The sequence below is a fragment of the Pogona vitticeps genome, chromosome 3 (assembly GCF_051106095.1).
Source record: "Pogona vitticeps strain Pit_001003342236 chromosome 3, PviZW2.1, whole genome shotgun sequence".
Lineage (NCBI taxonomy): Eukaryota > Metazoa > Chordata > Lepidosauria > Squamata > Agamidae > Pogona > Pogona vitticeps.
Genome location: NC_135785.1, coordinates 3242055 through 3268892, shown reverse-complemented (window position 1 = coordinate 3268892; position 26838 = coordinate 3242055). Strand labels below are relative to the sequence as shown.

Below are 26838 nucleotides of genomic sequence, written 5' to 3'. Positions count from 1 at the left end.
TCAGAACTGAATCTGGGCCTTCGGGTTTAGTCCAGACTTTCTACACGACAGAATTTTGGATTTTCCCTAGTCCTCTGCAGTGCCCAACTTGAAATAAAATTCAGTAACACATTAAATAAGGCCTCCTTCAGTCTCAAGAGACGATGGTCATGTGCTCTGAATAGAGGTCTTGGAACAGGGTCTAGTGTTGCTGAGGAGGCCAATTCGAGAGTGACCATCCCTTCCACACTAAAGACAAATACTATCTGTCCCTTGTCCAGCTCCCTGATTTTGCTGCTTCTGGGACTGCCTCTTTGCCTCGGCCTGCTGGACAAAGGTCTCTTCAAATTGGGAGAGGCCATGATGCACCGCCTGCCTCCAGGCTGAGCGCTCAGAGGTCAGAGTTTCCCATCTGTGGAGGTCCAATCCCTAAGGCCTTCAGATCCCGCTTGCAGATCTCCTTGTATGGCATCTGTGGTTTCTCTGAGGCACTTTGCCTGCTCTATTTCTCCATACAGGAGATCTTTTGAAATCCGACCGTCAGCCATTCTTACGACATGCCCAAGCCAACGTAGACGTCGCTGTTTCAGTAATGTATACATGTTAAAATTCCAGCTACTCTATTTGTAACTTTGTCCTGCCAGGTGATACCAAAAATCCGTTCCAACGCATATGGAAGGTGTTCAGCTTCCTCTCCTGCTGTGCATGTCTTGGATGCCTTCTCTGGTGTCTTCTCTGCATGAGGAGGTTGGCCTGGAAGACCCTTTGTTTTTATTGTTCATTGTTCAGTTTTGGTTCTTCCTCTAAGAGTTCATGGTGCTTAACAAACAAGCCAAAGCCGCAAAATGACAGATGACCCCATGTTGTCCTGTGAAAGAAGTAGTATTGATTTCACTGACAGTTTTCAATATGCTTGTTTAATTCTTTCTTAAACTTTTAAATATTTGTATACTTCCTGTTTTAGTTTTTGAATATGGTCTTTTTCATTATGTGAGCGGCCTTGAGTCCTTTTGGAGGAGAAAGGTAGGACAGAAGTATTTTAAATAAATAAATAAAAATGATAGACGGGAGGGTGCATATATATGTGAATAGTTAGCACAAGTAACACTGCGTGCGATGGCAGGCCAGCGTCTTTGATCACAGTTCCGCCAGCCAGAAATCAGTCTATGAGGGTTGGCTGACACAGGTAAATAATGTCAAGGTGCACTTTGCTGGGCAGAGCAGTTTTAGACACGTCTTCTCAGGAATGAGCCTCCCTGAATATGACGGAGACTTGGACCAACAAGTTTAGACGGGCAGTGTTATTCAGATTATCCTGTTCCTGCTAGAACCCTTCCTCCTGGTGAGTTAGTTTTCCTTCTGTCTGGGTGTATGTACGCACACATGCATGTGCGTCTGTGTGCTTCTTCCTGCTGTCTACTGTGGTGCAGGATGCAACATGACAGCAGTTTTGAGGTGGGCGAAGGGGCGGTGGTATGATAATGGAGGAGGAAAGGTTTAGCAATTTGCAGTTCTAGACTCCTGACTGCTTCAGGCTATCCTGTGTGAGGACCAGCCCTAGGAGATACCTATTTCGGCCTGCCTTCTTGCAGCCCCGAGTTAAAGGGGCCGTCTTAGGTCAGAGGTAGGGAATTTGTAGCTTCCCAGATGTTTCTGGACTGTGACTCCTGTGAGTCTCATCCTGCATAGACAGTGGTGAGGAATTGTGGGAATTGCAGCTTCCCACAACTTCTGCCGCCCCCCCCCCCACTTTGCCCAGCCCTAGTCTAAGCTCCTCCGAAAGCCATGAAGCTCCAGGACCTGTTTGTTGAACTGAGATCATTAGAAGGGACAAGGTTATCAGGTTGCGCTCAAATGATGTGTGCCTTCTGTGCTCAGTTAGTTAAGTAATTAAGTAGTTAGTTCCTTAAGCCTCAAGTTGTGTTAAGGAAGGTTTGGGGTGACACCAACAGAGTGGGGTGGGTGATATGAAAGCTTATATAAAAGAGAAGAGAGTTCTCATTGTGAGGGATGTGAGATGCATCCTGTTAACTTCAGATCTTTTATCTTAAATCCTGTACTATTTATTCACCAATTGTGTTACTTTTTTTAGCATGTATACATTACTGAAACAGTGAGGTCTACATTGGCTCGGGCATGTCTTGAGAATGGCTGATGGTCGGATTCCAAAATATCTCCTGTATGGAGAATTAGTGCAGGGAAATTGCCCCAGAGGGAGGCCCCAGCTGCGATACAAGGAGATCTGCAAGCAGCATCTGAAGGCCTTAGGAATGGACCTCAACAGATGGGAAACATTGACATCAGAGACTGGAGGCAGGTGGTGCAGCACAGCTTCTCCCAATTTGAAGAGACCCTTGTCCAGCAGGCCGAGGCGAAGAGGCAATCCTGAAAGCAGCAAAATCAGGGAGCTGGACAGGGGACAGATTGTCTTTGTCTTCAATGTGGAAGGGATGGTCACTCTCGTATTGGCCTCCTCAGCCACACTAGACACTGTTCCAAGACCTCTATTCAGAGCACGTGACCATTGTCTCTCGAGACTGAAGGATGCCTATGGGTTACTCAATTTTATTTCAAGTTGGGCGCTTCAGAGGACTAGGGAAAATCCAAAATTCCAAAATTCTGTCATGTAGAAGGTCTGGACTGAATCCCAAAGCCCAGATTCTGTTCTAAATGAAGGTAAATTTCCAAATTGGTTCAGATCAGAGCCATCAAATGGAACAGGATGGGACCCAGGTGGCTTCTGATCCCTGGTTGTATTTTCATAAGCAAACTTCAAGAATACCTGGTACCCATGACCCATCCTCCTAGCTGCCTGAAAATTTACCCCTTTCCCCTAAAGTCTACCAGGTCTCCAAATTTCATGAAATGGAAAGTTTATAGACATTTCAGTTGACCAATGGAAGTCTGAGTGTTGACAACGAATCTGCAAATCCGTTCAGATTCGGCAGGGCAGAGAAGGGAACCTTTCTGGACCCAATGGGGACTTGTTTGCAAAGCTCAGAATTGGCGTCCAGAGCAAAGCAGGGACCCCATGCCCTGTGCCAAGTGTGCATAGCTAGAAAGGCCTCCAGTTTAGTTGCAGAAGTAGGCAGGATGAAGCTCACCAGCAGTTCCTCCCGAGCAGACCTACCGTGTTTCCCCGAAAATAAGACAGGGTCTTATATTAATTTTTGCTCCAAATAAAACACATTAGGGCTTATTTTCAGGGGATGTTTCATTTTGTTCATGTACAACAAACATTTATTCAAAGACCGTCCTGTCCTCTTCTTCTGGTTGATGCACAAGGGTGGAGGGTGGCTTTCACTTCACTAGGGCTTATTTCGGGGGGTAGGGCTTATATGACGAGCATCCTGAAAAATCCTACTTAGGGCTTATTTTCAGGTTAGGTCTTATTTTCAGGGGAACAGCACACAGGACTTCTGCCTTATGGGGATCGGATAGCAAACTCCACGCCAAAGAAGGCTGGGAGGGAACACGCCCTCTCTTTTCCCTTGTATTTTATCATTTAGTGGCTGTTCCCCACTTACTTCGAATAAAAAACTGAGAACCAAAAAATGTTATAGCAGGACCAACGGGACCCGAGGAGCCCATTTAGTTTTGCCCCCGCTGATGGCCAGAGGCTACGATCCTTCTGCACCCGGAGGGAGGGAAAGGAGACGCGGTGCCGAAGGCTTTCCGGATCAACTTCTTGCCGGGCCGCACCTCCCCTTCGGTGGGGTGGGTGGGTTGGGGCAGAAAAGATGATACGGGCGGAAAGAAATCACCCTGAATTAAAAAGAAGCGTTGGGATTTGGCGCCACTGGCATGGGCCAATGTGGTAACACCGTGATGATGATGATGATGATGATGACACCGAGCGGGTATATTGTTTATTTTGAGAGAGCCAAACACTCTCGGAGATTTAGAGGGCGGAACTGGGATAGCAAAGAGCCATGAGAAAGGAGCTGGGGGTTTACTGGGACAAAAACCTTCCCCTTATCGTTCAGGAAACTTGCCAAGTGTCCCAGATTAGGGGGAGAAGAATTCCACCCAGCGCAGCTCGAAATCTGGATTGATCACATCCTAGAGAAGAAATGAGAAATTATTCTTTTTGGATTACAAGCCTGCAAATCCCTCAACCGGCAGGTCAGCGTGAGACAGGAGAGCGCTTCCTTTTACAGCTGAGGTTGTCCGAAACGCTAAAGTTCCCAGAATGCCTTTGTTCCAGCCAGGATTTTTGTATGTCGGAAGAAGAGAGTCGAGGGATTACGGAGGCTGAGTGACAGCCGGAGGGCATGAGAAATAGCCAGTGTTTCTGATGGGAGAGAAGATCTAGATAAAATGTGTGGATTAAGTTGGGAAGAGCTGGCTGGATAGCTCAAGGGTTTAGATCTCTGGCTGCGGAGCCAGCGGTTGGGAGTTTGATTCCCTCGCTGTGCCTCCTGGGAGAAATAGCCAGGCTGGGTGGCCTTGGGCCAGCTGCACGGTAGACTCAGGGATCCTTCCAGAAGAAGGGAACAGGTAAACCACTTCTGAGTGTTCTCTGCCTCGACAACCAACTACTTTGAGACCTCGAGAGTTGGCTGATCTCAAGAATCCTAAGGACCTAAGAATTGCCCTGATTTTGGCTCAGATCAAATGCCTCTCCAGCTCAATATCTTCCCACAAGGAACAAAGGCTGTCCTACAGAGGAAGGGCAGGACCTGTTTTCAGTCATCACAGAGTGCAGGAAATGCAACAAAGGGCTCATGTTCAAGGAAGCCAGATTTCGGTTGAAGATGAGGAAGAACCTCCTAACTGTTAGAGCAGTACAACAACGGAACCCATGACCCCAAGAGGTGCTGAGTGCTCCAGAGCTGGAGGCCTTCAAGAGAAAATTGGGCAACTGTTCGTCAGATTTGGTTTGACTTAGATTCCTGCCTTGAGCAGGGGGTTGGACTCGATGGCCTTTGAGGTCCCTTCCAACTTCATGATTCTATGAACAAGAAGGGAATGGTGAACTACTTCTTTAATTATTATTGTGAAGTCTGGAAGGCTGGGTGGGGAAGGGAGGGAGCTAAGGATTTAGAGCAGTGCTTCCCAATCTTGGGTAACCCGGAAGTTCTTGTACTACAACTCCCAGACTCTCTTGCCAGCACGGTTAGTGGTGAAAGCTTCTAGGGGTTTTCGTCCAAGAACATCTGAGGACTCAAGGTTAGGAACCACTGCTTTAGAGGGAAGAGACTGTTAGGGAGAGAAAACTGGAAACATGGCCAGGAGCTATAGCTGTGGGAAGGACTTACACACATGCTTCAGTCTGAGCCAGAATCAGGGCCCTTTCTTAGGTTCTTAGATCAACCAATTCTCAAGGTCTCAAAGTGGTGGGTTGTCTTCGATAGGGCTGTGCACCTCGTGATCCTTTTAAAAGAGCGGCTGGCAAGCTGAACTGGGGCTTTTTGCTTAGAAATCGCATGTTCAGCCACTGAATGGTGCCAAACAATTTTTTTAAAAAAGCATCAATATATTATGAATAATGACTTGTGTCCTGTCAAGTCAGTTCTGACTGATGGTGGCTCTTTTCAGAGTTTTCTAGGTAGAGAGTTTTAAAAAAAGCAAAGTGTGCTGCTTATTTTAGGGTAGGCATCCTTCAGTCTCGAAAGACTATGGTGACGTGCTCTGTATGGAGGACTTGGAACCTTGGGTCCTCTTTTGCTGCTTATATCCCATCCCATAATGCTTAAATCACTCTCTGAGTGGTTTACAAATTTTTAATTAATTATACAGGCTACACATTGCCTCTCTCCCCAGTGAGCTGTGTACTCCTTTTAACGACCTGAGAAGGATGGAAAGCTGAATCAACCTCGAGCTGGCTGGCACATCCGTTGGTATCAAACACTGACCACGAGAAGAGTTTTGCTTGCAGTACTACAGTTTAACCACTGTGCCAGGAGTACGTACTCAGAAATGGTTTCCCATTTCCTTCTTCCAGGAGTGCCCTGGGACTGTGCAGTCGGCCCAAGCCCACAGAGGTTGGCTTTTCTCCCAGGACACACAGTGGAGAATTGAACTCCCAACAGCTGGCACTACAGCCAGAGACCTAAACCCTAGGTTCTTAACCGCTTGTCTGCATATCCCCTTGTGATGTCCTTACAGGGAGTCCATGAAGGCTTGAAGATCTTTTGCAGTTCAAATAGGAAGGAAGGAAGGAAGGAAGGAAGGAAGGAGGGAAGGAAGGAAGGAAGGAGGTGATGCTGGATAAAAGGAAGGAAGGAAGGAAGGAAAGGAAAGGAAAGGAAAGGAAATGTAAAACAAAATCTTAATTTCCTTGTTTCCTTAATTTCCTTAATTTTGCTTTGTGTAAAACTTGGCTTTTGTAACCCACTGCCTCCATTCAAAACAAAGAAAAGTCAAAATTGGTTAGAATATGCAAGTGAATGATGCTGAGTGGATGAGAGAAAGCACCTGACATTTCTTACTAGTGAGCAGGCACTCAGAAGCCACAGGAAGAGAGTCAGAGTCAGCCAATGTAGAGTAGAAGTGTGTGCATTAACAGGTTTGACTTCTTTCTCCCTTCTATCCAAGTCTGAAAAACTTTCATCAGAAACTTTAAATAAATGTTTGGTGCACTTCAGGGTTTTTAATCTCGAGTTAAGTCTTGGTGGTATTTAGTATTTAGAGAGGAGTCCGTGGTAAAATGGAAGCGAGAGATGGACCATAAAGAAGGCTATTTGCCAAAAAAAAAAAAAAAAAAAAAATGATGCTTTTGAATTTTGGTGCTGGAGGAGACTCTTGGGAGTCCCCTGGACTGCAAGGAGAACAAACCTATCAATTCTAAAGGAAATCAACTCCGAGTGCTCACTGGAAGGGCAGATCCTGAAGCTGAGGCTCCAAGACTTTGGCCATCTCATGAGAAGAGAAGACTCCCTGGAAAAGATCTTGATGTTGGGAACGTGTGAAGGCAAGAGGAAAAGGGGACGACAGAGGACGAGATGGATGGACAGGGTCATCGAAGCGACCAACATGAATTTGACCCAACTCTGGGTAGCTGTGGAAGACAGGAGGGCCGGGCGTGCTCTGGTCCATGAAGAGTCGGACATGACTTAATGACTAAACAACAACAACTATGGTAAAAGACAGGTTAATAACCACTGGTCTAAACCCCAGAGCTGTCCAATCAGCTCAAAATATTAAGACTAATGTATTGTTCAATGTGATAGGTTCTTGACTGCCTTGGCCTTTGCTACCTCATTCTCGCAGAAGCACTGGTGACATCACAATGACAGCTGCTGGTCTTCAGGGCAGGAGTCCCTTCCTCATTAGTTGGAGCAGCAGGCTTCTTGGGAAGGCCCCCTGTCCCAAAGGCTGGAGACCATCAGCCCCTTTCCGGGGAGGGGGGGGGAACGGCAGCCAGGAACATCCCCAAGGATTCCTCCGAGCCCTTGAGTGCGTGTTGCTAGACTGTAATTTGCTCTGAGCCGAGAGCCACCAACTGAGCGAGGGCCAAGATGCTAGAGCAGTGGTCCCCAACATTTTTAATGCCAGGGACCAGTTTTGCTGAAGACCATTCTTCCAAGGACCGGCGTCAGTGAAGGGGGGGCGTGGGGGGATCCGTGCAGCGGGTACCACTACTAGGGGGATTTTTTAAGGCAACTTTTAAACAAAACACATTTTAAACCAAACTAAGCACCTTTTAAACCCACCCACCAACACCTTGGGAATGATGACCTCTGCTGTAGAGGGAGAATATGTTTTTCCCCCAGTATGAGTTGTTCCTCTTCTCAAAGTTTTTAAACCATTTGTCCCACAGCAAGAGTCTTCCACAAAAAGTGCCCACACATTTCCAATCTGAAGGATCAAAAATCAAGTTTATTTTCTACAGTCTTTTAAATACACAGTGGAAGTGAAGAACAGATTTAAGGAACTAGACTTGGTGGACAGAGTACATGAAGAATATGGATGGAGGCTAGTAACATTTTACAGGAGGCAGCAACAAAACCATCCCAAAGAAACGGAAATGCAAGAAAGCAAAGTGGCTGTCCATCAAGGCCTTCCAAATTGCACAGAAGAGAAAGGAAACAAAATGCAAAGGAGATAGGGAAAGTTACAGAAAATTGAACACAGACTTCCAAAGAATAACAAGGAGAGACAAGAGGGCCTTCTTAAATGAACAGTACAAAGAAATAGAGGAAAACAATAGAAAAGGAAAAACCAGAGATCTGTTCAGGAAAATTGGAGATATTAAAGGAACATTTTGTACAAAGATGGACAAAAATGGAAGGGACCTCACAGAAGCAGAAGAATCAAGAAGAGGTGGCAAGAATACACAGAGGAATTATACCAAAAAGATCTGGATGTCCCGGACAACCCTGATAGTGTGGTTGCTGACCCTGAGTCAGACATCCTGGAGAGCAAAGTCAAGTGGGCCTTAGAAAGGATGGCTAAGAACAACGGCTGTGGAGGTGATGCCATTTGAGATGAACTATTTAAAATCTTAAAAGATGACACTATTAAGGTGCTACACTCAATATGCCAGCAAGTTTGGAAAACGAAGCAGTGGCCAGAGGACTGGAAAAGATCAGTCTACATCCCAATCCCAAAGAAGCCAAGTGCAAAGAAAGCTCCAACTACCAGACAACTGCACTCATTTCACACACTAGCAAGGTTATGCTCAAAATCCTACAAGGCAGGCTTCAGCAGTATGTGGACCAAAAACTCCCAGAAGTACAAGCTGGATTTTGAAGGGGCAGAGGAACTCGAGACCAAATTGCTAACTTGCTCTGGTTTATGGAGAAAGCCAGAGAGTTCCAGAAAAACATCTACTTCTGCTTCATTGATTACGCAAAAGACTTTGACTGTGTGGACCACAGCAAACTATGGCAAGTCCTTAAAGAAATGGGAGTGCCTCATCACCTTATCTGTCTCCAGAGAAACCTCTATGTAGGACAGGAAGCAACAGTTAGAACTGGATACGGAAACACTGATTGGTTCAAAATTGGGAAAGGAGTATGACAAGGCTGTATATTGTCTCCCTGCTTATTTAACTTATATGCAGAATACATCATGCGAAAGGCCGGACTGGAGGAATCCCAAGACAGAATTAAGATTAAATGTAATGAGAAGAAATTGACATACTGGAAGAAATATCAACCTCAGATATGCAGATGATACCACTCTGATGGCAGAAAGTGAGGAGGAATTAAAGAACCTCTTAATGAGAGTGAAAGAGGAGAGCACAAAAATGGTCTGAAGCTCAACATAAAAAAACCCTAAGATCATAGCCACTGGTCCTATCACCACCTGGCAAAGAGAAGGGGAAGATAAGGAGGCAGTGACAGAGTTTACTTTCTTGGGCTCTATGAGCACTGCAGATGGTGACAGCAGCCACGAAATTAAAAGACGCCCTCTTCCTGGGAAGAAATCGATGACAAACCTAGACAGCATCTTAAAAAGCAGAGACATCACCTTTCTGACAAAGGTCCGCATAGTCAAAGCTATGGTTTTTCCTGTAGCAAAGTATCGAAGTGAGAGCTGGACCATAAAGAAAGCTGACCCCCGAAGAATTGATGCTTTTGAACTGTGGTGCCCTGGACTGCAAGGAGAACAAACCTATCCATTTTGAAGGAAATCAACCCTGGAAGGACAGATCCTGAAGCTAAGGCTTCAATATTTCGGCCATCTCATGAGAAAAGAAGACCCCCTCGAAAACACCCTGATGTTGGGAAAGTGTGAAGGCAAGAGGAGAGAAGGGGACGACAGAGGACGAGATGGTTGAACAGTGTCATCGAAGCTACCAACATGAATTTGACACAACTCCGGGAAGCAGTGGAAGACAGGAGGGCCTGGCGTGCTCTGGTTTATGGGGTCACAAAGAGTCGGACACAACTAAACGAATAAACAACAACAAAGAGAGGAACTTTGTTGGATGTCAAGTACTATGCAGCTGATTGCTAAATTTAGATACATAAGATTCTAAAACGCCTTTTTAAAACAGAACTCAGTGTTTGCCTCTCCATTCCAGTTTTTTTCCCCAAAACATACATTAAGAACACAATGTTGGCATCAGTACAAGGTTACAAAAGGAGGATGAGAAATTTCTCAAGGTTATTGTCCAGGATGCCCCCTATACATATACAGTACATAACAGCACTAGCTGTGTAATCTATCAGCTTCAGCAAAAAAACAACACACACTTAAACAAAAACACCTATCTCTTTGATACCCATACATTGCTTAATTATAAGTACCACCTGGGACAGATCAGTCTCATAGAAAAGAATACTGGGGAGAAGGGGCAATTCATTACCTTCTGTATTCCCTTGAGAAGGCTTGGGAAGGCACTGAAGACAAGGGATTAAATTTCATTTTATGGCTACAAAAAAAAGAAAAAAAAACCACTAGGGAGTTCCAAGCAGCTATAATGGAGGGAATAGCACAGAGACATATGGGGAACCAGACTAGTTTACAACCTCCAAGGCCCCACTCTCCTCCAACTCAGCTGTAAGGATTACTCAGGTATTCATATAAGATAACCCCCTTCCCCTTCACACACAAACAAGGCAAATATATACAAATGTATATATACAAATGCATATGTATACACACAGGTAGACAGAGAAACAGACAGTCAGCTACTTTGTAGGTAGGTAGGTAGGCAGGCAGACAGACAGACATGCATAGACTTTCCAACTTTTAAGAAAGGATGTGGTTTGAAGGCAACATAACCAACCATTTCAGCAGAAGGAAACACACTTGCTGCACACTCCCCATCTCGATTTTGATCACTATGATAACAGAAAAGGTTCTTGACCCCCCCCCCCATACCTTCAGTTCCTTCCATTTGATCAAGAGGAATCCACAATCCAGAATCTCTTTCCTAGTTCTTTTAGTCTTTTAAAAAATATCTTAGCAGGCAAGTGAGGGGAGAACTAGCACAGTAAACCCTCCAAAGTAAAAAAGTGCTTCTCTCTCTCTCTTTTGCCTAGTAAGGGGGAAATAAGGCACAAGGAAATGAAGAGGGGGAAGAGTGGGGGGGTGCCTGCAAGAGAGGAAAAAGGGGAGGAAGTCAAGAGGAAGAAGGCGAAAAGGCAGGAAAGTGAGAGGGGGAGACACAGATGAGGGAACGAAGCAGATCGTGCAAAAATGAAAGTGAAAGGGGGAGAAGGGCGGCAAGGCTAGGCACGGAGAGGGAGAGGCCGGGAGAAGCCCTGAGGAGAGGCTGAAAAGGCCCCAGGAAGCTTTTACTCCTAGGTAAACCCCCACCAATTTCCCCCACGGAAGCTGCGACCTCCAGCTGGCCCTGCCTGGGGAGGCTATGTTGATAGGGCCAGCCGGCCGGGCAGCCCTAATGAGCTTTGCCCAGACGGAGCGAAGGGAGGCAAATAAAGCAGAAGAAAATGAAGAGGGGGAAGAGTGGGGGTGGGAGATGCCTGCAAGAAAGGAAAAACGGGAGGAGGTCAAGGGTAAGAAGGAGAAAAGGCAGGAAAGGGAGAGGGGGAGACACAGACGAGGGGGGAAAAGCAGAAGGTGCAAATATGGAAGTGGAAGGGTGGTGGAGCAAGGCGCAGAGATGCCCGGTGAAGCCCCGAGGAGAGGCTGAAAAGGCCCCAGGAGTCTTTTACTTCAAAGTAAATTCCCCCCTCACGGAAGCTGCGACCTTCCAGCCGGCCCTGTGTGGGGAGGCCGTCGCATCGCGCAGGCAGCCCTAACGAGCCTTGCTCGGGTGGTGCGAAGGGAAGCTGAAGGGCTTCCTCTCCTCACGAAGAAGCCCCAGATGGCTCGAGTGCCGCTCCTGGGCCCGTGGGCAAAGCCTCCCGACCCAAACTGCTGAGGAGACCATGGGACCAGCAAGAGGCTTGCGCCGTGGCCCTGCCCGCCTGCTTGCCTGCCTGCCTGCCTTCCCTCATCTACCCACCCACCGACCCGGCGGCCCTCACACTTAGAACAAAAAGCTCATGGCGCCGCCGGCGGCAGGGACCCAACAGAAATAGTTTCAGCTTGGCCCCGTGAAGGGTTGAGGGAGCGCTCACGCCGGTGCTGGCACGTGTGTGCCTGGGCAAAGCAGCTGTGGGGAGGGGAGTGCGTGCGGGGGGGGAGGCATCTTTTCACGGACCGGTCTGGCTCAGACAACGGACCGGTGGTGGGTTGCGGACCGGGGGTTGATGACCTCGGTGCTAGAGCTTCAGGATGCGCCGGAGCAGGAACTTTCAGAAGAGTCATGTGAGCGGGCAGCCGCAGCCGTCCTGCCAGCCTCCTGTCTCCAACATCTGGACAGCCCCGACCCCCAGCCCTGCAGGCGGAATGATGCTGTAGATATCAGCAAGAAGATCTCAGCTGAGCTGATCTCAAAGATGCAGGATTCCAACTGGAAAGTCCGGAGGGAAGGGCTGGAGGAGGTGTTGAGGATGCTGAGGGAGATCCATGCCATCCAGCCCACCCTCGGGGATCTCCCTGTCACTTTGAACTCCTGCTTGCACGACTCCAACAGAGCTATCGTGAAACTGACCCTGGCTGTCCTGCAACAGCTGGCGAGGGTCATGGGCCCTGCCCTCAGGCCCCACGTCAAGACTCTGGGATTGTCCATCATCGCCATCCTAAGAGACAGCACGGGGAGCTTGAGAGCAGCGGCCCTCGCTACGGTGGAAGCCTGGGCCGAGCAGACAGGCGTGAAGGAATGGTTGGATGGGGAAGAGCTCCTGGCAAATCTGAAGAAGGAGAACGGCAGCCAAAGGCAAGGGCTTCTGGGGTGGCTGGCCGAGCAGCTGCCCTCGTCCTCCAGTTCTGTCTCCACCGACCTTCTGCGGTGCGTGCCTCACCTCTATTCCGCCTTGGAAGACAGGCATGAAGAAACACGCCTGGCGGCCTGTAAGGCCCTGCCCTTCTTCCTTCTCCACCTCGGTTCTGAGAAGATGTCTGAGTCAGCCAGCAAGCTGAAGCCGGCTTCCAGGGAACAGGTGCTCGCTCTGCTGGAGAAAGCGAAAGCTGTCCAGCCAATGAAGGCAAACTCGGACTTGACCTCTTGGTTCAAGTCCACCTTGGCTCCCATCCAGGAGTCCCCTACGGTCTCCTTTCTGGCCGAGAAAGTCGAATCCGGTGAGCTGGGCTTGGATCTCAAGAAAGCCAGTCCAGAAGGAGCCGTGCCCAAACCTAAGAGGCCTCCGAATGTCAAGATTCAGGTGAAATTTGGCATGAAGGAAGACACGAGCAAGCTGGGCCCAATCTTCATAGTTATTCCCAAGGGAAAAGAGCAGAGGGCCAAGGACGAGAAGTTTCTCAAAGTGCTGAAATGGAACTTCCCCACTCCAAGTAGCAAGTACGTGGAGCAGCTGAAGGCTCAGATGTCCGGCTGCCTCTCTAACTGGCTGCAGGAGGAGATGTTCCACTCCAATTTCCAGCACCATATTAGAGCACTGACGGTGATGACCAAGCGCTTGGAGGCAGAGAAGGAAGGGGTCATCACCTGCTTGGATCTCGTCTTGAAATGGCTCAGCCTGCGTTTGTTTGACACCAACACGTGGGTGCTGATGAAAACGTTGGAGTATCTCAGGAAACTCTTTGCTCTGCTGGTTGAGGAGAGGTACCAGCTGACGGAGATCGAGGCCTCCTCCTTTCTGCCCTACCTTCTCTTGAAGATGGGGGTGACCAAGGAGTCCATCCTCAAAGAGGTCCGGGCTATCGTGAGGCAGGTCACCGTCGTGTACCCACCCTCCAGGACCTTCGTGTTCCTCCTGGAGGGAGCCCAGGCCAAGAACGCCAACCAAAGGGTGGGCTGCCTGAAAGAGCTGGGATGGCTGCTCAAGGCTTACGGTCCAGAGGTGTGCCAGCCCAACCCGAGCAAGGTTCTGAAGACCATCCTCACCTTGACGGGAGATTCAAACAATGCTGTTCACATGGCTGCCTTGAGAGTCATTGGCATAGTCCGGAACGTGTACGGAGTGGAGGCCTTCAAGATGATTGGGAATATATCAGACAAACACATGAGTTTGTTAGAGGAAGATATCAAAGAGGTCGAAGGCAAGCAGGGCAGGGAAGAAAAACTGGGGAGTCAGTTCCTTAATCTTAGTGCTAGGGTGGGCTCAGCAGAGGGCTCCAAGCAGAGCCATGGAACTGACAGTAACTCCGAGGAAGAGGATGGGGTTTTCCACCCAGACGAGCCTGGGATGGAGAACGCGGACGTCATGCCCTTCTGCAATCACCCCACAGTGGACAACATCTTCCTCCAACATCCACCCCATGAATCTCCAACCAAGGGCGGCAATCCTCCCCAGCTGAAGACAAAGCGGACGACACGCTGGCGGAGATTTTTGAGAAGATCCGTTCCAAGAAAGCGGCCAGGGCAGGCCTGGTAGAGCTGTACAAATACAAAGAGAAATGTCCGCAGGCTGATTTCGAACCGTTCCTGAAGAACTGCTCCCTGTTTATCAGGAGTTACGTCAAGCGCGGCTTGGCAGTTATCGCATCAGAGAGAGAAAGGAACAATTCCTTTGCCGAGAAACCAAATTAGGCTGAGGCGGAGATTTCGCCCATTGCGCTCAAGCCAGCCCAAAGAAAAAGGCCCTGGTGCAGGGAGTCCATGATCTAATCATGTATCCTATCCACAAGGGCTGCTTCTCAGGCCAGCAAATCATTCACGAGGTCTAAAACTTAACAATAAAATCAACCACTGGCCTAAAATAGCCAATGACTCTTGGATCACAGGGGTTGGCTGACGGGGGGGGGGGGGCTGGCTCTTGAGATGTTAGGGTGTTTCTGTGCTTTAGACGTCACCGTTCAATGTAGCACTTATGTGCTCTACAGTTCTTTCCAGGTTCAACAACAACAAAAACAGGAGGATTTGGGCTGGCCTTGATAGAAGAACTAAAAAACCCAACTTCACAGAGGTTGTTGGGCAGTGGTTCCCGACCTTGGGTCCCCAGATGTTCTTGGACTACAATGCCAAGCAATCTGGGCCAGCATAATGACTGGTGAAGGCTTCTGGGAGTTTTAGTCCAAGAACATTTTGGAACCCAAGGCTGGGAAGCACTGCTATAGGGAACTGGACCTGGCTCAAGAACCAACCAACCCGCTTGCTTCCTCACTGCTTTCCATGGATGAGAAGGTTCAGGTATCACCTGCACAAATCATGAAAACCTTGTTTTGCATGATTTACCGTATTTTTGCGTGTATAAGACGCCCCCATATATAAGACACACCCCACTTTTCTAATCCCAAATTAAGAAATCTAAGTGGGGTTTAGCAAGTGTAAGGGGAAAGAGATCAAAGCGCTGCAGGATCACTTTAATCCCTGCTTTTCCCCTCCACTTGTTTTTGTTCTCTCCTCAGCTTACTTCAGTGTATAAGACGACCCTCGATTTTTAAAGATTTTAGACAAAAGTATAGTCTTATATATGAAAAAAATAAGGTATACTCCTGTATAAACACTGCTCTAAGGGGGGGGGGAAGGTGATGAGAGAAAGTATTAGGGAAAATTATTAAGGGGGAGATGCTACTGGTTGTCTTGGAGTTGTGTCTTTTCACATTTAATCTCCCGGAAGATCTGATGGTGCCATTGAAAATATGAGGCCGGAGGAGGGATGGTTTAAATCATCCCGAGACAGCTTCACACATTCCTAGGGATTATGCCGAAAACCGAATACCTCTGCCTGACTGCTGCATTGTGGGAATAACCACAGTAATAATTAATAATGGTGAGGCATGGAAGAGACAGCGGATTGTGCATATGCGGTGGCTGCTGTGGAGCCCAGGAGGCAAAACCGGAAGAAGAGCAGACGGCTGTTTCTCAGAGGACGAGCTAAGATGAGAAACCTCATCGACATGGGTGGAAATTGGATGCTTACAAGCTCAGTCTTGAGGTCCTTCCCACTGTCGGTTTGGGTGTTTCCAAGACTCGCTGGGCTGTGCAAGGATCGCACTGGGCAGGCCTGCCTTGGGCGACAGTGCAGGGAATAAGGCTGGCCAAGGTATGATTCTGAAAGCCACCGGGCGGTGTTCCAGGCTTTGCTGAGGGGTCATTTTGTCGGTACCCAAAGGGTTGACAGAAAAAGACATCTGTAAATCACATGGACTGGGCTTACCTAGAGCCCTGGGGAAAGCTTATATACTTACCTGGCAGGGGAGAGACCATGATCCCGGGGAAAGCGCTTGTTAAATATCTAATGAACAGAGGAAACCTGCCATGGTTAGCAACCTGAGGACTGTACCACACATTCATTCAAAACAGGCCTTGAGTCGTCCGTGGGTGGGATCAACAGGCCACCTGCGGGGGGGGGGAGGTCCCCTTGGAAGGGGCTTTGACTTGGGCGGCTTTCTTTCCTTCCACTGTAATCTCGCACATTGTCATAACACCTTTCTTCTGCCTAATGAAACACATTTCATTTCTGTTCGACTAAACTTCTCAGTCTTCCTATAAGGACGTACCTGAAGCACAGAAGATATACAAAAGAAAGACCACTGAGCAAGCTTGGGAAAGTGGGCAGTTTACTTCCTTGCGTGGGGGTGTGGAAGACACCTCCTATTCCACACGCAGAGAGTTTCACATCTCTCCTGTACTTGTCAAACACAAGCTGCTGTGAGCAATAGGGTTGCCATGGCCACCCACGGAATGAGGATCAATTACCCGGACTGAAATTTCCCCACTGGCATCAAAGGGGAGTCTATAAAGCCCCATGGAAAGATGATCTTTCCATATGCATACATTCTCCATTATTCTCAAGATAATGGAAACAGAGACTTCCATCATCTTTTGATTCCTGATGTGGAGAAATTACAGACAATCTTTTTCTCTCTTAACAAAAGAAACTGTTGCAGAGTTTTGAATTTCTGATTCAACTCCTTCAGCTGCACAGCAGAAGTGCAAGGATTCCCAGAGCAGAATAGTTTCAAGTTCCACCCAGAGTAGTCCACCCCTTTTCTCACTAACTGGCACTTACAGTCTCAGTAGTTCACTTTGAGATGCTAGCAGGAGAAAGAATGAAAATGGTTCTATACTTACTGGTATTTACTTTACAACAGCAGTCAGACAAACATAACTGCTTTCAGCAACAAACTTCAACAGACTTGAGAGAGAGAGAGAGAGAGAGAGCCTTCGAAGATTTGAGGCAGCGGTGTTGTGAGCACAGATGGATTTTCTGGATTTTTTGGGGGGGGATGCACAAATCCCATCATTCTCCATTCTGGGAGTCCTCCCTAACAGACACCTCCATGTGGCTCACCTGGGAGAAAGACCTCAACCAGAAGGCTTTGTAGCTGACCTAGGCTGAGCTCCGGCCAAGCGTTCCGGGCCTGTCCCAGGAATGAACAGGAAGCTCAGTGGTCTAGAGATCCCAGGGTCATTTAGTCCAACCCTTCAAGTCAGATGAGGAACCGTCCCTCTTAGCAGAAGTCAATGGCCCTGCCGGGTGTCATTTATTGTCATCTCCAGTGATAGTAAAGGTAAAGGTAAAGGTTCCCTTTGACTATTTTTGTCCAGTCATGTTCGACTCTAGGGGGCGGTGCTCATCCCCGTTTCCAAGCCATAGAGCCAGCGTTTTGTCCGAAGACAATCTTCCGTGGTCACATGGCCAGTGCGACTTAGACACGGAACGCTGTTACCTTCCCACCGAGGTAGTCCCTATTGATCTACTTGCATTTGCATGCTTTCGAACCGCTAGGTTGGCGGGAGCTGGGACAAGCGACGGGAGCTCACTCCGTTGCGTGGATTCGATCTTACTACTGCTTGGTTTTCTCACCCTGCAGCACAGGCTTCTGCGGTTTAGCCCACAGCGCCAACAATCTCCAGTGATAGACAAGAGTCATATTCTAAGCCTTTTGAGTCCTCTAGCAAGAGGCAAGAGGAGAAGGGGACGACCGAGGATGAGATGGTTGGACAGTGTAATCGAAGCAACCAACATGAATTTGACACAACTCCGGGAGGCGGTGGAAGATAGGAGGGCCTGGTGTGCTCTGGTCCATGGGGTCACAAAGAGTCGGACACGACTAAACGACTGAACAAACAAAGCATTGCACATCTCAGTCAAGATAGATGCTTGGGCCGTTTCCATGTTGAAACTTCAATTCTAAAGAGAATAGTTCACCTTCATATCTTCCTTCTTTTTTGTTCCCTAAGCAAAGCTGTCCCCCCCCGCTCAACCTTCTCCTTCAGAAGCTAAAATTATTGTGAGCATTCCATGACATCACTGATCCCTCTGCTGATGTTAAAACAGATGCTACAGCTAATCTCACTGTTTTGTTGCATATGAGAGCTGTTACATCTGTATGGAGATTATGACATGCAGATGGAAGTATTTCCAAGGAAATAGGGTCTTGCTTTGAGTAATGAAAGCTGTTTTTTACCATTTACTCAGAGAACGGATGCAGACAGTATATGACCACCTGAATTAGGAAATTCCCTACATGCTGCATTTTCTTTAGCTCAATTAGGTCTGTTTTCATTTACTTGTATAATGAACCAGGTCAAATTCCAGGAAGCAACAGTCGAGGAAGAAAAGAACAGGCTGGATGAAAGATCATTGTAAAATAAACACAGGCAGGATAACAAAATCTATCAGAGCAATAAAAAGCCTGTCTTTAAACAGAGACCCACTAAATAAAAATGTAATAAATCTGATATTCACACAGGAGGCATTTTTAAATTTGTGCAAAGGACAAGCTTTAATTTTCTCTGTTCAGCGTAGCAGCAAACACACTTCCGCTCTGCAACACCATGAATTCTGCCCATAATAGCTAGTAGGGAGTTTGCAGAGCCCAGCATAATTAATTAGGGGCATTTGGGTGGGATTGGTGGAAGAGACCAATGGGGTGAAGTTGTGTCTATTATCTTGGAGGTGATGGTTGTTGTGAGCTGTTTGGAGGTTGGTTTGGGTGCATTTGGCCCTTGAAGGCAGTTGTGCTCTGAGCACATGGTGCTTTGTTGTTGTTTAGTCATTAAGTCGTGTCCGACTCTTTGTGAACCCATGGACCAGAGCACGCCAGGCCTTCCTGTCTTCCACTGCCTCCCAGAGTTTGGTCAAAAGTCATGTCAGTCGCTTCAATGACCCTGTCCATCCATCTCGTCCTCTGTCGTCCCCTTCTCCTCTTGCCTTCACACTTTCCTAACATCAGGGTCTTTTCCAGGGAGTCTTCTCTTCTCATGAGATGGCCAAAATATTGGAGCCTCAGCTTCAGGATCTGTCCTTCCAATGAGCACTCAGGGTTGATTTCCTTCAGACTGGATAGGTTTGTTCTCCTTGCAGTCCACGGGACTCTCAAGAGTCTCCTCCAGCACCACAATTCAAAGGCGGAAGAGGGGAAAGCAGGGATCAAAGTGATGCTGCAGCGCTTTGATCTCTTTCCCCTGACACTGACAAGCCGGGGGAATTGTTGGGGGTGTGTGGAAGAACAGGGGAGGGGGGCCGGCAGGTCTGTTGGGGTATGAGCGTGTGTGCGTATGTGTGTGAGAGAGGGTGAAGGGGAGAGGATTGCAGGAGGAGGAAGGCGTGACCAGCATGGGGAATGCCAGAGAAGCGCAGAAACACAAGAGAGACACATTCGCTCGCGTGCGCTCTTACGCACAGACCCGAACAAAGATAAGCCAGACCTCTGAACATTTGGGAGCGCATCAACGGACCCCCCACAAGCTCCTCTCCGACACAACGGAGTGGAGACCCTTCCCAAGAACAGCGGAGAAGGGGAAATGAGGTGAGTTGTGAATCGGATTGAATTTTTAAAATTTCATGCACCCTAGAAGGATGGCTAGGAGGGTCTCTCCAGCGGCTGGAGCCCCGCTTTGTGGGCTGGTGACATGCTGGCCCGGGGCGGTGGGGAGGGGGGAGAGAAACACCGGAGATTTCCTTTCCTCGGAAAGGTTCGATCCTGGCTCTCGCTGGTTTGGCTCAGCCGCCCGCTGGTCTCTCCCGGCGCAAAACCTTTCCGGCCCCTGGGGAGGCTTATTCTCCCGGGTGGGTGGGGGTGGCAGGCGGGGACGAAGGGCGCTTTGGGGACGTGCAGTGCGCCTTTCCGATGGAAAGTGGCCATCACAGGAGGAAGAGTGGCTTTCGAAAGGTGTTGGGAAAAGACTCAGGTGCCTTGTTTAAAAGGCTTGTTATAAATAGACATGTATTATCCCCAACTGGTCTGTAGAGGTGCCAGAAGCCGGGAGAAACCTTAATGCACGACTAGAACGTTGATACCTCTGAATTGTTCTGGGGTTCCTTTCCGCCAGAAATTAATATCCACCTCCTAAATATTCAAGCCTGGCTGAATTTTGAACTGGAATGAAAGTTTTGCACCAAAAAAATATCCTTTTAAAAGCATGTTCATGTTCATGCTTTTAAAAGGTAGTCACTGTGTTCCTTTTCCGATTAAGACAATTGGGGGCTGATTTCAAGACTGATTTCAAATTTGTTTTTTTTTTTTTTTTAAGTTTGGGAAGGGGCGTAGCTCAGAGGGAGGGAGTGTGGCTCCGGGGTAGAACTTCTGCTTTGTATGCAGAAGGTGGCAGATTTAGTCCTGTAGCTGTCTCCCCGTAAAGAAGGGAAAGATTCCTGCCTTAAACTCGAGAGAGGATTTGAAACCGCAGGAAGATGCCAGAAACATTTTGGATCGCCATTGCCAATCAGCAAGCATGATATAATTAGACTAGATGGATCAATGCCCCCTGATCTAACATAAGGTGGTTTTCCTAGCTTCCTAAGTCAGTTGCAAGTTTTCTGGCTACACAGGAATCTTCTTCCATGGAGGTGCAAGTGTTGAAGTTTCACCGAATTTTTCTTTGAGAACAACGTTCTTTGCTCTGCTGGAGAAGCCGTTTGATTTCAAACTAAGGTAGCCCTGCCTGGTCTTGGAGTTGCCCTCCTAAACCACCCATAGGTTTTAGTATCTTTCACTGCTGAACTGATCTTATTCCAGTTCCAGGATTACGAAAACCGCAGCGCTAGAAAGAAAGCTGAAAGCAAGGACAATGAAAGAAGTAATTTTATTTGTGGTCAGTCGGTTACTATGTTCATTTCACTTTGCGATTCAGATCATAAATGTTTCCCTAAAGGTCTGGATTTCTGCCTGTTAAGCAGTTTTAAAGGCAGGCAGTATTTGTCTGTAAAAAAAAAGTTGTTTCATGGTTAGAGAGCGTTGAGCTGAGAATGCGAATTCAGCAGGGGCACAATATCCTTGCACCCTCACGTTTCAAAAAGGCTGGGGCTTTTATGCACCCGTCGTCGAGGCCTGTGGTTCCCAGACTTTGGGCCCTTAGCTAGGAATCTGCCATTCTGAATTTATGGACTGCTGGTCTCAATAGGCTTGGAGTTCCACCTGAGGGGCAAACAGACACCTAATGTGGCTCTCCTGGGGGAAAGGCCTAAGCTTGGGGGCTTGGAGGCCCTATCAAGGCCTAGCACTTCCTGTTCAGAAAAGAAGCTGCCCCAGCACCTTATTTGTTTATGGGATTTCTATCCCATTTTTTACCTCGGTGTTGTGTCCCAAGGGGGTTGGTCACCTAGCCGCAATCTTGTGCAATATGATGAGCGGCAGAGTATTTGCACTTAAATTAGAATCATGGAATAATTGAGCCGCAAGGGGCCTAAAAGGCCATTGAGTCCAACCCTCACTCAATACAGGAATACAAATCAAAGGAGAGTGTCTGAATTTCTCTTGAAGGCCTCCCTGGTTGGAGCGCTCACCACCTCCCCCCTGAGAGCATGGGTTCCATTGTCGTACTGCTCTGACAGTTAGGAAGTTTTTCCTGATATTCAGCTGAAATCTGGCTCCCTGTAACTTGAGCCCATTGTTGCGTATCCTGCACTCTGGGATGACTGAGGATAGATCCTGCCCTCCTCTATAGGACTACCTTTCAAGTATTTGAAAAGTGCGATCCTAGCTCCCCTCAGTCTACTTTTCTCAAGGCTAAACATGCCCAGGCCTTTCCATCTTTACTGAGGTCTAATTCTGATTATGTTTGCATGTATTAGTTTAAATTAGAACAATGCAGTATTTTTGCGTTGAAAATATTCCCCTTGTTTGTGAAGAACATCCTCCTTTTTGATGTTCCTCGTCTTCCATGCCCTCCTTTTTGGTGTTGATGAGACAGTGACCGCCCTACCTAGGAAGGTTCTCTGCCCTTATTCTATGGGGTGGAAGAAGGATAGGTCCTCCACCCCACCTGCGCTGAGGTCTATAGGATATCCCTGGTGATGAATGATTCCAGTAACGGCAGCTGACACCTGCTTAGGCAAATGGGGATACCCAACGTCCCGCTGGCCAGTCTAAACCATCCCCTTCCTCAGCTTGTCTCTTGCATAACGGGAGCCCTACCAGAGACACCATGCATCTCCATGCAGATGGAGTTTGGTATGGCCAGACACCACTGACTTCTCTCGAACCTACATCTCTTCTCTCTGCTGTCCAGTGGTCACAGCACATTGGGTGGCTTTACTCTGAGTGGATGGGGTTTTATCCCCCTATGGAGCCCTGTTGAAGAAGAGGGTTGGTTTAGCTCCGTCGGTTGTAGGGGTCAACAGAAGAGCTTGGAGATGGGACTTTAATTCCCCACAGCGTCTCCTGCAGGAAAGGACCAGCTGAGATCTTTTGGAACCTATGGGGTGAGTAGGGTTCCATGACTTTCCATTTACGTGGCCGTGGACAAAATGCATGGTGGTCGCAAGGGGGACTCCTGAAGGAGGGATTAGGAAGTCACTTCTCAGTACTCTACCGCACTGGTTCTTAACCTTGGGCCCTAGGATCACTTCTTCCTTGCCAACACTCTTTGGTTAGACCTAAAAAGGATATGACTCTGCAACCTCCAATCGTCTCACTTAGGTCATCAAGCCTAGGCATAGGATAAGCATCAGGTTTTGTTACTGAATATAACTTGCTGTAGTACACACAGAACCTGACACTGCCATCCGGCTTGTCTACTAAAACTACAGGGGCTGACCAAGCGCTAGATGAGTGTACAATAATTTGATCGTTCAGCATTTCGTCTAGCTCTTTGCGAATATTGTCAAAGTAATAACCTGTTACTCTATATGGTGTTACAGACTGAGGAGAAGCATTCCCGGTGTTAGTCCTGGGTAGCACTCCCTTGTCAACACCAGGTTTGTTTGAGAACACTTCTTGATGTTTTGTAACTAGCGTTCTACGACTATTCTGCTGTTCTCTGGATAGAGCAGGGCTGATCTGCACCTCTTCTGGATTGAACTTTTGTGGGCCCCTCCCTTCCCCGAAGGGCAACCCATGTTCCTCCTTATCAGCCGCTTTTATTGCAAACAGCACCTGGTTCGATTCTCTATAATAAGGCTTAAGGGCATTGACGTGAACGACCCCCCTGCCTAACCTTTTCATAAGTTTGGATGTATGAGAGGTTCCTAAATCTGTGATTATCTCAGAAGGGAAACCCATCCTACTCCTATAATCTACCAAAGCCTCTGCTATAGTCTGGGTCTCTATATTTCGTAAGGTAATCGCCTCAGGGTATCTAGTGGCATGGTCCACAATGGTTAAAATAAATCTGTTCCCTCGCTTAGTGACTGTGGGCAATGGTCCTATAATATCTACCCCTAACCGTTTAAAAGGCATCGATATTACTGGTAAGGGACACAGCTTTGCTTTAGTCTTGTCAAGGTTATGACCCTGTCTCTGGCATAAATCACAACTCTGGCAGAAGCTTCTAATATGTTTTCCCATATCAGGCCAATAAAAATTTTGGGCTATACTCTGTTTGGTCTTGTTAATCCCCAGGTGAGCTGAGAAAATGTCTACATGTCCCTTTTCTAAAATCATAGGACGATATTTTTCAGGAACAACCAGCTGACTTTTGGTCTCAGGCGCTCCTTTTGAAATATTAATCAGTTTTTCTTTGTAGAGCAACCCACTCTTTATAATGAAACGTTCAGGACATTCAGGTGATAGTTCTTTAACATCCACCTTTTCAAAACAGGATTTTAAGGTGGGGTCTGCTACTTGTTCCTTGGCAAATTCACTTTTCTGAGGTATTTCTAAAGAGAATGCCTGCGCTTGGGGTATGTTTCCCTCTTGTTCTTGAGAGTCAGTACCAGTACTAGCTTCAATTTGTTCAGATTGTGCTCGAGTAATCACAAAGGCACTTTTGACATGCTTGGATAAGTCAGTACCAATAAGAACAGGTGTGGGAATTTGAGAAGAAACCCCAACTGATTCCAGTAACTGAGAATTTGTCTGAATATACAGGCAATGCCTGATTTCAGCTATTGGCAAATCTTCATCGTAATATGTACTTGGCAATGTATCAATTTGAGAAGAGCTAGCTGCTGGCTCCGTTTCTATGGCAACCGCATTCACTTCAGCTGGCATTATCTGGCTGTTCTGAATACAATATACAGACTGGGCCTCCTTTAACTTCACTTTCTGAGGAGAAATTTCTTTTCCCTCCAAAATCTGTTTCTTAGGCTGGCCATGATCTGACTGCTTTTCCACAAAATGGCTGACCATTTTTGGCGGGCTCTGGACTTGCCCTTTGGAGTACTTAGGGTCCCATGTTTTCCCCCTGTATTTTCCCTCAGAATTACATGAGTTTTGTTCCACTTTCATACATTCAGCAGATTTAGATATGTTTCTCTCAGGATTTGAATCATTATTGGCACTTTTATTTTGGGCTGATAATTTCATTTGTTCCTTTTTTAGCTGCAATTCTACCGCGTTTATTTTCAAATCTAGTTCTTTTTGCTTAGCCTCAAACTCAGCCTTGATTTGTGAAATTTCCTCAGCCCTAGTTTTTATCTTCTTTACTTTTTCTTCAGTTTTAGCTCCGATTTCTTTTAATTTAATGTCTTTTTGCTGCTTATATTTTTCAAGATCCTGCTCACTTTGTCTGGCCTGAACCTCATACTTTTCTTCCTTTGACATTTCTTCAACTGATAAATTGTTAATAAACTTATTTAGGAAATCCAATTCTAATTGTACCATTCTAATTTGGTGTTTCAGTTCCATCACTTTCATCCTCATGGCTATTTCCCTTTTCCTGGCAACTGCCTCTGCCTGTTTGATTTCATCTCTTTCTTTTCTTCTGATTTCTAATCTTTTCATTCTGTATTCATGTTTTTGTGCTAATTCCAAATTTCTGAGATCTGATAAATCTCCTCTAGAGGATTCTTCCTCTTGCACAGAGCCAAAATCATCCTCAGACCCATTATCCACTAGTGTTGGGTCTTCCTGGTCCCCCATTTCCACAACCTGACTGCGGGTTAGAGGCATAATTTTCCCTCAGGCTTCTGTTCCAACTTACAGGCCTTGATTTTAAAAGGTACACTTTTTTCCTGTCAGTGGGTCTGTTCTACAGTTACTGCTCTACCAGCACTGGCAAGCTAGCTACTGTTGCCAGGCTTCAGACTCCAGCTAGGCCTCTTAATAAACAGAGTAAAATTTCTTTTTCTCTGTCTGTGGTACCAATCGTAAAATATACAGCTCTGCCTCTCTTTTTTAGGCTTGCTGTCCAAAATGGAAAGTTCCCTCAGCGTAGCTGTCTCCTGGCTTCTGCTCTGCCCCCTCAGAGTTACACAAACTCAGGACAGGCCGCCACACCACAGCCTCTGCCCTGTTGGGACGCTTTTCCCGCCATAAGGTCTCCTCAGAGCTTCCCTATCTTTAGTCCCCAGTCTGAGTTTCAGCGCGCCTCTACTAGACGTTCTCCCCGTGAGACACGTCCTAGAAGGTAACCCACACCTTCACTCAGACTTCCCTGACTAAAACCCCTGCTCTGGGCACAACACAGCCAAGGCTTCACTGGATCTTTTCGAATCCCACAACGCTGGCACCACTTTATCATGTAACAACCTCCTTCTCTAATTCACCAAGGAGGCCTGTTCCACTACATCAACACTCTCTCACACTTCAGGTAGACTGCCACCAACCATTCCCTATAAGGAGTCACACAGACAGGAATGGATTTCAAAAACAAAAAAACTAAAATTTATTGATTGGTACACACTTGGATTGGTAAACAAATAAAACAAGAGAGTATTTAAATCAAGGCACTAGCATAAACAGACTCTAAATGTTTGTTCATACAGAACACAGAGCTCACACAGAACTCCACAAAACTCAATACATGGTGAGATCCAGGAAGCTAGAGTAGTGGGTCCTGGGCCTGATCCTGCAGGGCTCTTCTTAACCCTTTCGTGTCCCACCGCTGCGGTATCACAAAGCCCCCCCCCTCCGGACATTGCAAGGATTCACCCACTGCTCTCAGTGTTGGCCCCGAAATCTTATGGGACAGATGCAGATGATCTGGCAACTTTAGCTGCCTTTTCCTCCTTATTTTTTTCCCCACCCACAGAAATCTATCAAGCAGGGAAAGATGAAAGATCTGTACAGTGCCTTGGACCGTTCCCCCTAGAATTCAACCATCTGGATGCAGAAAAGCATACTTTTTGAGTCAACATACGTTCAAAAATACCTATTTATATATCAAGGAAGTGCAGGGAGTGCTAATCAAATTTCCGGACAACACAACATTGGGTGGAATCGCGAACACCCCAGAAAACAGAAACATCATTCAAAATGATCTGGATAGGCTGGAGCACTGGGCCGAAAGCAACAGAATGAAATTTAACAGGAAGAAGTGCAAAGTCCTGCAGTTAGGAGAAAGAAATCAAATGCACGTTTACAAGATGGGGAAATACCTGGCTCAGCGATGCCACAAGAGAGAAGGGTCTTGGAATTGTCATAGATCACAAGCTAAACATGAGCCAACAGTGTGATGTGGCTACAAAAAAGGCCAATGCTATTTTAGGCTGCATTAATTGAAGTAAAGTTTTCAAATCCCGCGAGGGGCTGGTCCCCCTCTATTCAGCCCTGGTTAGGCCTCATCTAAGAGTCCTGTTTCCAGTTCTGGACACCACACTTCAAGAAGGATGATAACAAATGGGAACAAGTTCAGTGGAGGGCAACAAGGATGATGAT

The 26838-nt window shown here is 47.2% G+C and overlaps 1 protein-coding gene, 1 long non-coding RNA gene and 1 pseudogene across 4 annotated transcripts in view; 1 reads left to right on the top strand and 2 right to left on the bottom strand.

Annotated features, from left to right (window-relative positions):
• The window catches only part of LOC140706097 (mannan-binding lectin serine protease 1), a 167117-nt gene that overhangs the window by 123798 nt on the left and 16481 nt on the right, over positions 1–26838 (bottom strand). The gene's annotated exons all lie outside the window — the stretch shown is intronic.
• On the bottom strand, positions 7873–11701 carry LOC144587970 (uncharacterized). Its single transcript, XR_013543236.1, has 2 exons — positions 10217–11701; positions 7873–10141 (listed from the first exon to the last, which is right to left on the bottom strand). It is a non-coding gene; the product is annotated as an uncharacterized LOC144587970 (long non-coding RNA).
• On the top strand, positions 12030–14609 carry LOC140706099 (cytoskeleton-associated protein 5 pseudogene; annotated as a pseudogene). The gene has a single exon (XR_013543230.1). The product of XR_013543230.1 is annotated as a cytoskeleton-associated protein 5 pseudogene (transcript).